Raw genomic sequence first — 13,135 nt, forward strand, 5'->3', positions numbered from 1 at the left:
TTGAATAACTGAACCTAAACTCTTCCGATTTAGACTTGTGAGGTATCATTGGAAAGGTATTTTCTCACCTTTTTTATTTCTTTGCTAATAAGCTCATTCAAAGGATGAAAGAGAAAGGTAGTATGAACGAACATCATTCAAAGTTGAATTAAGATGTGTTGGTATTTGAAAAATAAAATTGAGACACGAATTACTTTTTTTGCACATAAATAAAAATGGTGGGAAAATACCTTTCTACCGAGATCCCATAAGTCTAAATCAGAATAGTTTTCGTCCAGTTATTTAAGTTTTTGTAAATCAATCTTTGAAAAAAGTGAAAAAAACAGCATCAAAAAAGAAAAAACACAATTTACATTTTTGGTAGAAGTTATAGCTATTTCGGAGATCACCACATCTCCTTATCCGACTTCTTCAACTGGGATTCGATCGAACGATACCAGCCGCCATAGCCAGCAGTCTACCCACTGAGCTAAGTTCGCCACGTAAAACTGTTCTTGCTTTTTCCACTTTTTCATTTGTTAAGCCAACTACAATCAAGCGCAGCTATTCCACTGCTATTCAAACTTGATCATATGGTTGTTGCTTTTGTTGGCTTTTGCTAATATATGTACGTATTTCCATACGTCGCACAGTGTTTCGACTATATGGAGGCAGGTAGAAAAAAGTCATGGTGACAGTTGGTAAAAAAACCGGTTTGACTTAGAGAGGGAATAGTAGAAGTCATAAGTACCAAATTTTACATTACTTACTCACCCCCCTTCTTCACGAACGATACATTTCCAAAAAAAATACGGGAATGGGCGCGATACCGACTAATCAGTTTAGTTGCATTTGGCGCTGGAATATTCAGGTGAAGGTATTTATCATTTATTTGGTATTTTCCTATTTTCTTACCAAAAAATTTACTTTGAAACGTAGATGCTAAAGATTATTAGTAAAAAAAGTATGAGTACCGGTCCGTCAGGTCTTGAAATTAGACTAATATTTTAGAGAATTGTCCGTCAGGTCTTGAAATTAGACTAATATTTTAGAGAATTGTATGTAGTTGCGCGCGACTTATGCAAATATATGAAATTTTTGATTTTCCTAATTTTTTGATTTTTCAATGAAAAAATCCCACCAGATATTGGGAAAAAGCGAGTATTGACACCTAAGTCATTTTATTGTATAACCTTTGTTTTCTGAGAGTGGAAAGCAGGAAACAAAAATTACCCAAAATTCCATCACATTTAATGACTGGGCCCACATTTTTTGTGAGTTTTGAACGTTATAGTAATCCAATCTTCCCTATATTTTATATTTAGGTTTTTCTAATAAAATAAAGACTACAAACTAAATTTCATCGAAATCGGATGAGATTTAATGAGTAGAGGGCGTGGCAATTATTCCATCTTTACAAAATTTCATAGTTCTCTATTTCTAAGTAAAACTAGAGCACATGTCAAGTTTCAGTGAAATCGGTGGAGGTGTACTATTATTTCCATTTGCCTCCATATAGTCGAAACACTGTGCGTCGCATACGTGACAGTCGTACGTTTCAATGTGATACAAACAAGGAATACCATTTGTTTTCTTTAACTTATTTGGGCCATTGTATAGCACATAATTAGCACTATATTTAACCGAAAAATGAAAACAATCGAACTGCTTGGTCCTGAAATATAAGCATTTAAAAAGAGTGTCGTTACGTGACAAAAAAGGAAGTCGATTTTTTCTTTTCTTACAAAATCGCAAAACTCTGCGAATTGTGGATGGCTATTTTCATGAAACTTATTTTAATATGATTTGGAGCAATTCTAGTTGTTTTTAGAATTTTTTGAATTAATGCAACTTGTTGCAATTTTCTTTTACAACCCAAGTGTGAAACGTCACGCGAGGTAGCGTCACGTGACATACATTTCCATCGTTATATTTTTGTTAATATTGCTTTTAAATGAATTTTTAACGCAAATAAAACATGTATTTTATGTAGAATATACTTTATATTTTGACTTCAGCGCCAATTCAGGGTGAATTTGTTGGAAATCTATGACTTATTATGTTTCAACCACATACGCCAAATTCGAACCAAATCGGACCATAAATACGGTTTTTCGAAATATCTCAACCTTGGCGCCGACTAGGAAGACCATTTTACGCAAACATGATTCTACTTACATAGCCAGTATATATTTTAAAAAGCAGTCAAATCGGCCCGTAAATACGTTAGATATAAGACTTTTATTTTTTTTGTCGTGGTGGACCCTCCGATGGAAACACCCATATGTAATTCTATTTTTAGGAGAAGTGTGATGAGGAGATGTGGTGATCTCTGAAATAGCTATAACTTCTACCAAAAATGTAAATTGTGTTTTTTTTTCACAAATATCGAAGCAATGGAAAACACTTACATACATAGAGAAAAAAATAAGTTATCGTTTGTACCTAAACCTATGAAGCAAATATAACTTTAAATTGTCAAAATTATTTGGGTGAGCTCGGGAAAAAAAACAAATGTAATTTTAACAAGTAAATAAATCTAAGCTGGACATTTAATAAACGGAACACGTATTAAATAAAGTTTTTTCATCTTTCCGAAAACTACCGGTGCATGGTAAGAAGGGGGTTTTACCCTATTTTATACATATTTGATAGTATGTTCGGTGGGATGCAATAACACCATACGCAATAAGGCCATAATGGCTTTATTTCGCTTGGCGATTGGAAATAAAACTATAATTTCGATACGGCCTTATTTCCAACTAGAAACTAAGATAAAGCCATTATGATTTTATTGCGCTTTTAAAAACTTTTGTTTGGAAAACATAAAGCCAGTTTTTGCGGAAAATGGTGGGGTGCACTCGCAAAATTAAAACTTACATAAGTAGATATATTTATTTTCCAATATCCGGAAGTATCAAATAATTATTTATTGTATAAATTTAAATAATACATTATTATACGTACGTACATACATATGTATATGTTTTAACAAAGTCCAAAAGAACAAGCTTATTCAATAAAAGGAGTTGTGCCGGCAAAACTATTGGATATAGCGTACCCGAATTTTGAAAACTTAAATTAAAATTATTTGTACTCAAAATAGTCTTTAAGAAAGGTTGTTAGTTTTTCTGATTTAAAGGTGCCGCCAGGAGTTAACATCGTAAATAATGTGCGGAATTTATTTTTTACAGATAACTTTTGAAATATTGAAAAAAAAAGTTAATTTCCGTTCCCGGATTCGTAATACTGTTGTTTTAAAATGCCTCTATTTGATACCCCTTTTGACGAAATAATTTGATGATTAACAGTGATTTTCCCAAGTGTCCGTAAACTGGAAAATTACCGGAACAATGTTAACACACGGCGTGAGTTTCTTTATTCACATTCCGAACATTCGGAATACATTTTTCTGTTCACTTATTCATTAGAACGTTGTTGCGGATAATATGGGGCCGGATAATCTGAACACATTCTTTTCATTTCGTCTCTAGTACGGAATTCATAGAATATTGCATGAAAATAGTGGCGTTAGAGAAACCAAGCAGGTAAAATTTTGCAAATTGTTTTGCCAAAAAATTTAATCAAGTATTAATAAGGTGATACTTAACAATTTCATTCTCATCTGCTTCTTTATAACCATTGTTCCTAATAAACTACGACTATTCTCTTCTAGATCCGGACTGAATAATAAGGAAACACGTCCATGGTCAATTAACTGAAAAATGTGTGATCCACAAATAGTGTGGCCAAACATGCATTTTTAGTTGAAGCGGTTGTAATTTCAATTATTTCTCATTTGTACAATTTGGTATATGACTTTATTTCACTTCTGGATTGAAAATAACAAAATGGAAATAAGACCATACGGCCACCAGTATGTTCAGTGCGATTTAATAAGATAAACTTGTGTAGTCATAAATTGGCGGTGCCACGCTCATTTAGTTATTTCTTTTTAGGAGATTGTTCTGCGTATTAACTTTGTGTAAATTAGCGTCCTTAAATGTCTGTATTCCTGAAATTTACCGCTATGTGAAAAGTGGACGTAATTTTAGTACATTTTCAACGTCTTGCTCTTATGTGTAAAGTCCCTCTATTATAACGAGTTGGCTTCAAATTGATGGAATAGTTACCGAGGTTCGCATATGTGGCCATAAGTGGGTGGTGTTACACTAAAAAATTATTGCAAACATCAATTTTGAATAAATTAGCTTCAGTAAATACTGATTTATCGAAGATTTCGCATTTCTCTAAATTACCGTTACATGGGATGTGGGCGTGGTTATTGTCTGATTTTCAGCCGTTTGGTATGGTTTACCAAGACCACTGTGCCAAGTTTGGGAGGATTTGGTGAAGCGGTTACCGATATATAAACATGTAATCATAAGTGGGCATGGCTACGCCCATTTTACAAAAATTTTCAATATTCTTATTTCCACCAAAAGGTCATTGTAAGTATCAATTTTGAGTGATTTACTAAAATATCGCAATTTTCATATTTCCGCCAACTACCGTTATATGGGAGGTAGGCGTAGTTATTGTCCGATTTTGCCCATTTTAAATACGTCCTTGACTAAAAAGAAAAACGCGTACCAAGTTTCGTTAAGATATCTAAATTTTGTCTGGAGTCGTGCACAAACGGACGGACAGACAGTCACCGTTTAATCGATTTCTCTTTTCATTCTGAGCATTTATGTGTAGACAATTGTCTATATCCGTCTCGATTCCTTTAGGCTGTTACAAACAACCGTTATGTAAACAAAGTTATAATACCCTTGTGCACAAGTGCGCTCGGGTATAAAAACTAGTTTTCACAACACGAATATGAAATTTAAATAACTGCTATAAAATAATATAAATAATAGATATGGGACGATTGTCATAAATCGGCCCAGAGCTCTGCTCAAAATTTCTATCAATGAAAATTAGCATGCAATATTTCAAAATACTTGCGTAATACCACTTTAAAAACGCTCTTTTCGCAAGTGATGACAGAAAGCGTTTTCCGAAGTTTTTTCAGTCATAGAAATTAATAAGAACTAATGAACCCGCATGGCGTTAAAACCCCGAAATTAAGATTCAAAAACCTATAAATTATTCCAAATGTAAGTCAGAGTAATAAGCGATCCGAGTGCTATAATTAATATAAATCCGTGCAGCCGTTTCTGAGTGAGGGGAGGTCTTGCATAATGCCTTCTCGTATAAAATATATATTTTGTTAGATGAGTATTACTTTTCGAAAAAGTGACAAGCCTAAACAATTATATTTTCAAATCAAAGCGTTCATATATCTTTTTCGATTGCCACTCATATTCTAATATTTGCAAAAACTTGTGTATAATTGACTAAATTCGACTTTCAAACAGTTGGCAATTCTTTCCAGAAGTATTTTCAAATTGAAATTTCTTAAATATATTTCGTCTGACACCCAAATTGTGATACACATTTCAATTACCTAATTACCTTAATTTAGAAAGTTGTATTTTTTTAAGCAACTCTCCTAAATATATTTCATAAATAAATCCTTTTCAAATATATTTCGAATGATACCCATATATTTTAATAATTCATCCAACTTACAAAATAATTTGAATGCCACTTTTTAAACACGTGATACTCCTCAATCATTCTATATGAACAAAGAAAAGATTCATATTTTTATTATATTTCAAAATATTTGCGTATAATGCGACTTTATAAACATGTGGCAACCGCCTTCTAAAGTAGTTTTAAGCTTAAACCATTTTAAATAACTTTTTCCTGACATAGTGATACATATTTAAATTAACAGATGAATTAGGTCGAATTGGATTTTTTTTAGCATGTGGCAACCCTCGAAATATGGTTCAGAACTAAGCCTCTTCAATGATATCAATATTTTAGAAATTAATTTAACTTATTAAATAATTTGCATTTAACTTTTTAAACGGGTAGCCACCCTCTATATTATTACTTCAAAAATATTCTTAGTGTTAAAAACTAAAGATTTTCATTGTGCATAAATAAACTAAATTCGACTTTTGAAACAGGTGACGACTCTCAACAAAATATTTACGAACTACTACGTTCTTAAAAGTCTTTTCGTCTGGCGACCATATGGTGTTACTTACATATTTATACTACTTCAAATTAAATTCAACTTTTGAAGCATGTCGCAACTCTCCTACATGAAGTTTAGAAATAAAACCGCTTTAAAACCATTACAGTTGATACCCATACTGTAAAAATTAATTGCCTTCAAAAAATAAAACCTTGCGTCTTTAAAGCGGTGATTCAAAGATGCCATTTTAAATTTTTTAGTCCGCCAGTTTAATGGAAAGGATATTAGTTTACAAGTATTTTGACATATTTCGTGCTCATTTTCATTGAATGGAGAAAATGAACGTTACCTTCAACAAAAAAATTTACCTAGCTTCCTCAGACTTGCATATAATTATTATACTAAAATTGAATGGGCTAAAAAACTGCATACTCAGTTTTTTTCTAAAGAGTGTAATTAAAAATTGTTATATTTCAACGAAAATTTGCAGAATTTACTTTAATATTGCACAAGGTTTGGAGCTCGGATTTTTGGGATCTTGGTCGTAGAGTTAACCATATTTTTTATAAAAAATTGGCAAAAAATAAAACATGTATAAATAAAAAAAAGTTGGGAATGATCAAATGAAAATGCGCAATAATTTTTTGTATGAAATATGAGCAGGAACGAATGTTACTCATACGCCATGTAACATTCTTTCCTGCTCAATGCACAACTTATGATTTATCCTTAGATTTTCTTAATTACCTTGAGTTTTTTGTAAAAGAACAGCTTTTGATACAAATGAAGAAATTTGTAATTTTTTTCCCTGTTAAAGTTTGAATTTTTTTTATTCACGATGCAAAATAAAAAGAAATTTCTTTGGAAAATGACCTAGTACAGAAAAACCGTGTAAAGATCCGTAAATCTAACGTAATATTTTCAAATTGAATGCAACTTTATTCCAATTAAATGAAACTACTTATTTCCAAATTCAGTGAATCTTTATTCAAATCAAAAGAAACAAAGTACCCTTTTTAGTTTACTGTGAATTCACACGAACAACGGATTGTTATTTAAGGTCAAGGCACATTGAATAAGAAATACCAGTAAAACAGCCGATTAGTTTTTTTTTTTTTATTTGGACTTTAAGAGGAGGAAATGTGACTCTAATGGCTGGCATGCATTATGCTGGCTTTGTTCACCAAAAAATTGTTTCTCATTCCACTGTGAAATTGGCCCGTTTCCAAGCAGAGTTACAGAACTCAGTTTTAGTTATGCCAGATGATGCCAGCATCTATAAATAACAAGAAATGAGAGATTGGTGGCTAATAATGGATTAAACCCCATAGAAAGGCATTTTCGAAGTTAATAGTCTATGCCCGATCATTATAAGGTGAGCGCGATATAGCAATATAGCACAAATTGATCAAAATGACTGTGCGAAAGCGGCGAATAGACAAGCTATTATTTAATTTTATACACTATGTCCAGGGCCGTTTACATCATGCCTGGTTAACACTGGGGGCCGCTGTGGTGTAGTGGTGGTTAGCAGAGCGCGCTACCGTTCCGCAGGGCCTAAGTTCAAGCCCAGTATTTGACAAAATAAAAAGCAAAAAAAGTTCTTTCCAATAGCGGTCGCCCTTCGGCCTTCGTCCTTTGGCATGGAAATAGATTCACTTAATTTGAATGAAGTTGCGTTAAATTTGAAAAAAGGTTTCATTTAAACTGGAAATGCTATAACTTTAAGGACAATGAATGAAAGGCCTTGGCGATTTTACTGAATGCACATTCACATACATACTTGGACATACATATGTGCTTGTAAATACGTGTGAGTAAGTATTTATGTGTGTATGTCGACGGAACACAAATAAAAATGTATAGGTTTCTAATAGTTTACTTTTATCGAACGGACTACTTAAGTTGTAAGAAATAAACGGTAGATATTTTGTTTCAAAAATAACAACATAGGCATACATAAACATGTACATACATACGTTTATGTAAGTAAATCATACATTAGGTAAATACACGCACGAAAATTGCCTTGTACACACACACAAATAAATATAAAAGTGTTTTATGGAAAGGGTGAAATTCTGACCATGAGAGCTCTTATCCATTTTGTTTTTATCAAGATTTTCTTCTCTCTTTTTCACTTCTTTCTTTATGCCTTTAATTCGTAATTTTCCGAAAACTTAACGAAACATTTTCGGATGCGTTTCTCCCAGCTTATATGTATTTGTAAAGAGAGGATGTAGTATGTTATTCAATGAGAGAGTTGTGTGTCAAAATTCCGGTTTATATACATCAGTATGTACATGCATTTTCCATCCAGCTCAAATTCCACTATTTCCACATTATGTACATATACATATGTACATGTGTACATACAAACATATATATACATGTTATATTTAGTTCCATTAATTGGAAATAGTACTGTAAATAATTATATATGCAGTTTAGAAAGTACAACTAGCACCCCACTCTGCATTGAATTGACATGAAATGTATTTAATTAGTTATGCAACATTGATTATTTATCGCCGCATTATTGTGCTTTTCTATTAAATGCGAAAGCATGTAATAACTACTATAAACGGGTATGTATGTAGGGTGATATGTACCTTTGATCCTAGTAGAAACAATAGCTTTAGATTACACTTTTCCCTGTTGAGGCCACGTGTTGCCGTTTTATTTTGCTGTTTTCAGTTGACGGGTTGTGGTTGTCTGCAGGGCGGGGCTGTGAATATTGCGCTTAAATATGTATATTTGTATAAGTATGTATCGTACAGTAGTTATAGTAAATGGCTCCTTATTATTGGAAACAGTTTACACTTCACATTAGTCGCATTTGATAATCGAAACGAAACTAGTGCATTTGTTTTATTGATTAAATTCATTTCGTTATTATGTTGATTTTAGAATGTGCCATTTTTTGTTTCATATGTAGATATGCGAAGGCATCAGATAAGCGGAAGGAAGCGGAAATCCTATTTTAATCGTTAACTTGCTGAATGAAACGGCGTCAATTTGCGATGAAATATTATCTCGCTAGCATCGGTAACATTTTAGAATGGTGAATAATGATTAATATTGTTGCTACTGCTGCTGTTGCTACTGCTGTTACGAACGCTTATTCTGCTTGTTCGGCTATTACACTTTTAATCGATATTAAAATATTTATTAATTCTTGTGTTTGTTTCAATTAAATTTGGAGCTATGACATACACATGTTACATATGAATATATGTACATATTGAATTAGATATCACTAAGCTTCACTTTTTACTGCACTTTCACACTTTTTTTTGGGAATCAACCATGCTAACGATTGACGTGAGGCGTTCATTTGTCACTTTTTATGTACACTTTTTTTACTTTTATTTGCATACTTAAACGGTTTTCACTGCGCCCCCCAAAATTGTACAAATTGCTATCTATTTAGATATGCATACTAATTCGAATATAATGGTGGAAGGAAGACAACATATTTATTTATTTGTTTAGATTTTTGCATACATATATGTATGTATGTATGTATGTATGTTTCACTTTCTTTAATGCATTGTGGTTGAATTACAAGTAAAAGAACGCACTTTTTACATTAAAATTTAAACATGGCGATTTCTTTTATTAAACCTTATTAGAAATGGGGCATTCGGGTCACTTTACTTGCACTATTTCTAAAAGGTGTTTGTTTTATTATATTTTTGTTTCTATTGTGTTATAAATTTAGTATTAACACGATTTGACAATGAATTTTATTTCGAGTGCTATGTACATATGTAAGTATTGCGATGTTTTTGCGTTGCTCTCGTTCCAATATGTAATGCTTCCAAAGTTTTACTTCCAGTTAACTATACACTTCACCTTCTTTTTCTGCTTTTGAGCGACCAGCTGTTTAAAAGAAGCACCCCAACAACAAACTTGCGCTACACGCAAAGCGACTTAATTACATACATATACATATAAGTATGTACGAGTATATTGAGAAATAATAAATGAGGTGGAAAGCGAAGTTAAGCCAACGGACTTTACCGTAGTGAGTACCTGAGCGATTTTCCTGCCATGATAGCTTATTTATATAGGTTGAACAGACTTTGCTGTGAAACTTCATAGCCTTTCATTATAATTCACCTAATTCATCATTTGGGTCGTATGTACGTATATATATAAATACATCCATATGTAACTTAATTCTTGCGCACATTTTATCCATTGAAGTATATATTTAAGAATCTAAATGTAAAATATACCTTTTTGTCTATGAGAATATATTAGCTATACCGGAGGTAATTTAGGCTAACCATAATATTTAAGCCTCATAGCTGGTGCGAAAAAACTGTAGCATTGAAGTCCTTCGGCACCATAAAAATTGTTTTATTTCTTAATACCTTATGTAGCGGTTTAAATGCGAGTACGAAGATGATGCAATATACATATATGTATGTATAAACGTATAACAAACATACATTTTACATATGCACATACAACCACGCATCTTTACAAAATTTCAAATTTTAAACACTCCTTAGATCCGTTTCTAGGATTTCAGAATATTGAATTTATGACCTGAAACAACTTTACTATCATAGTTTTGTCTTAAACTTTTTAAAAATGTACATATGTACATACATATCTATGTATATAACCCTCATTGATTCAAAACGCGAATACTTATCTACTCGTAGTTAATATTGCCTAACATTTTATAAATTTCACATCTGACACACAAGAAGCATTCAATTCAAAAGGACATCAAAGGCATCAAAGCCACAGAAACTGAAATTTTCAATAAGGCCTGCACATATCGATTTTTATACATAACTTTCGCATACCCCTATAATGAGTGTAGCGTGTTTGTGAATTACATTTGCTCATACAAAAGTTAAAAATGACTTTCGTATAGTTTGTGTTCAGGCACGTCTATTATATAATACATTCTATATGTAAATTGGCCCAGGGAAGGTAATTGTCTGAAAGCACTGGCCTATTAATCACATATTCGTTAAACTTCGCGATGTTCTGTAGAACATTTTTCACCAAAGCAAAAAATTTACCATTCATCGATTTACATATTTAGTTCAAATTACCAAAACACAGATTCTTACAGATTTTCCGTTATTGCAGACACAATATACACGTAGAAATATAAATATCGTTAGTGTTTAATTCGTTTTATCACTTCTTTAAGAAACTCCTCGACAGCACCTATTTTTAAATGTTTCCTCAATATGATATAAAGATCAAAGCAGTTGCAAAGTGAACTGCAACAGCTATTAACCGACCCTCCGCCTCAGCGGTAGCAACAGCAGTGCCAATGACGATGGCGAAAGTAGACACGATACTGACGGTTACAGGACGAACGAGCTGCCTGCCAAACAATAGCTGCCAAACACATATGCACATTTCTCTGACAAAATAATGAATCAGCAAAGCCCTGAAAACTATATACATACATACGTATATACACTAGGGTGGTCCAAAAATGCTTGTGGGGGGAAAAGTAAGGTCGGAATTTTTATGCTCTCACCCCCTAGGATTGTTCTGTAACGAAAAAAATATACCCTTATTTTTTTATTTTGAAATCAAAAAATATTTCGAGGTCGCTAAAAGCGCGCAAAGTTTTTCATGGATTTATTTTATATGGGGAAAAAACAACTTTTCGTAGAAATGGTATGAATAGTTAAAAATCAATATTTTTCTGCCAGAAAACTCTGGTTATCTGCAGGAGATTCCCAGTAATAATACCCAATTGTTTCTTTATCCATTTTTTCATCGCAACTATAATTTATAGGTCCGCCAAAAACCCACGAAAACCCGAAAAATGCAATGGGGCCACCAAGTAAAAAATGGTTAAATAAACAATTGGGTATTATTACTGAAAGTCTCCTGAAGATAACCAGAGCTTTCCGATCGAAAAACACTGATTTTCAAGCATTCTATACCATTTCAACGAACAATTTTATTTTTCTAATATAAAAATACATGGAAAACTTTGAGCTCTTTGAGCGACCTCTAAATATTTTTTTATTTCAAAATAAAAAAATAGGGGTATACTTTTTTCGATATAGAACAATCCTATGGGGTCAGAGCATTACAATTCCGACTTTACTGTTTTTGGACCACCCTAATGTGCACGCATACGAATATAACAATGTGACAGTAGTAGAAAATTATAGAGAAATACTTAACCTTCGAAAGAACGTGGATTTAGTCAATATGATTCGACACTAGCAACTATATGAAATATAAATTTAAACCTATTGTAAATTATTGCAAGGAAAGCAATTTTTGGTAATTTCTACTTCATATAATTAAAAATTTTGAATTAATTAAACTATATTTATTATAGTGCGCACTTTGTCCTGCTTTCATAAAATTCGTCCTTCTTGCTAATAAAAACCCGAGTCACAGCCAGTTTTACAAAGTGTTCGGCTGCTGAAATAAGTACTTCGTGAATGCTTATACGTACATGTAGCATTTAATACAATCACACATACATAGAAATATGTTGTATGTATATTGAAAAGAGGACACGCACACTAACACAATCGACATTGCTATTTTGGGTGGCGTGCGGCGCCACATCCTGGTGCTTTGCACGCCTTTTGCTGGCGCGGCTAAGCCTACGTTGCCTTTCCTTCGCATAAGTTCGCACCCTCTTTTTCCACAATCTACCTAGACCCCTCGCGCTCACACCATTTTGCTAGATACATAACCCGGATAGAAAAAATCGAAAGTCAAATTTTCCAATTAGAATTTTTTCAGTTGTATCATTAGTTGCCACACAATTTATGCTTAGAAACACTTTTTATAGATATGCACACACTTTTTTAATGATTTTTTCTTTATATATGCATATACATATACATATATATGTATATAATTTTTCAATTAAATCACATTTTGCACAGAAAATCGTTGCTTTTATTAAAAGTAATGCTTTTCCTAATTGATACGAACCGAATTGCGAACAGATTTATTGTTTTAAGCTATTAAATTCTACTTTTTAGCCAGTTTGAAAAAAATATATCCTTATATTATATTTTCTATGTATTGACTTAGGGTAGTGAACAGTTAGTAAGTTTTGCAAGCGCTGCCTTTTACCCGAAATCCGTTCGTCTC

General features: G+C 32.6%; 2 protein-coding genes across 15 annotated transcripts in view; both read right to left on the minus strand.

The window, feature by feature from the left end:
* The window catches only part of LOC118748404 (sodium channel protein para), a 94,964-nt gene extending 81,835 nt beyond the window's left edge, over nt 1–13,129 (minus strand). For 8 of the 13 annotated variants that reach the window (XM_036482782.1, XM_036482781.1, XM_036482784.1 and 5 more), the window contains exons 1-2: nt 12,974–13,129; nt 8,632–9,444 (exon numbers count right to left, since the gene is read on the minus strand). The gene's annotated coding sequence lies outside the window, so the exon portion shown is untranslated. Of the gene's footprint in view, nt 1–8,631; nt 10,021–12,688; nt 12,829–12,973 lie in introns of those variants that run through there. The other 5 variants (XM_036482791.1, XM_036482787.1, XM_036482777.1 and 2 more) reach the window with 4 other exon arrangements.
* Nucleotides 1–13,135, minus strand: part of LOC118748412 (somatomedin-B and thrombospondin type-1 domain-containing protein) — a 311,093-nt gene that overhangs the window by 139,960 nt on the left and 157,998 nt on the right. The window lies entirely within an intron of this gene.

The sequence above is a fragment of the Rhagoletis pomonella genome, unplaced genomic scaffold, assembly GCF_013731165.1.
Source record: "Rhagoletis pomonella isolate Grant_MI unplaced genomic scaffold, Rhpom_1.0 Rhpom_scaffold_00013, whole genome shotgun sequence".
Classification (NCBI taxonomy): domain Eukaryota; kingdom Metazoa; phylum Arthropoda; class Insecta; order Diptera; family Tephritidae; genus Rhagoletis; species Rhagoletis pomonella.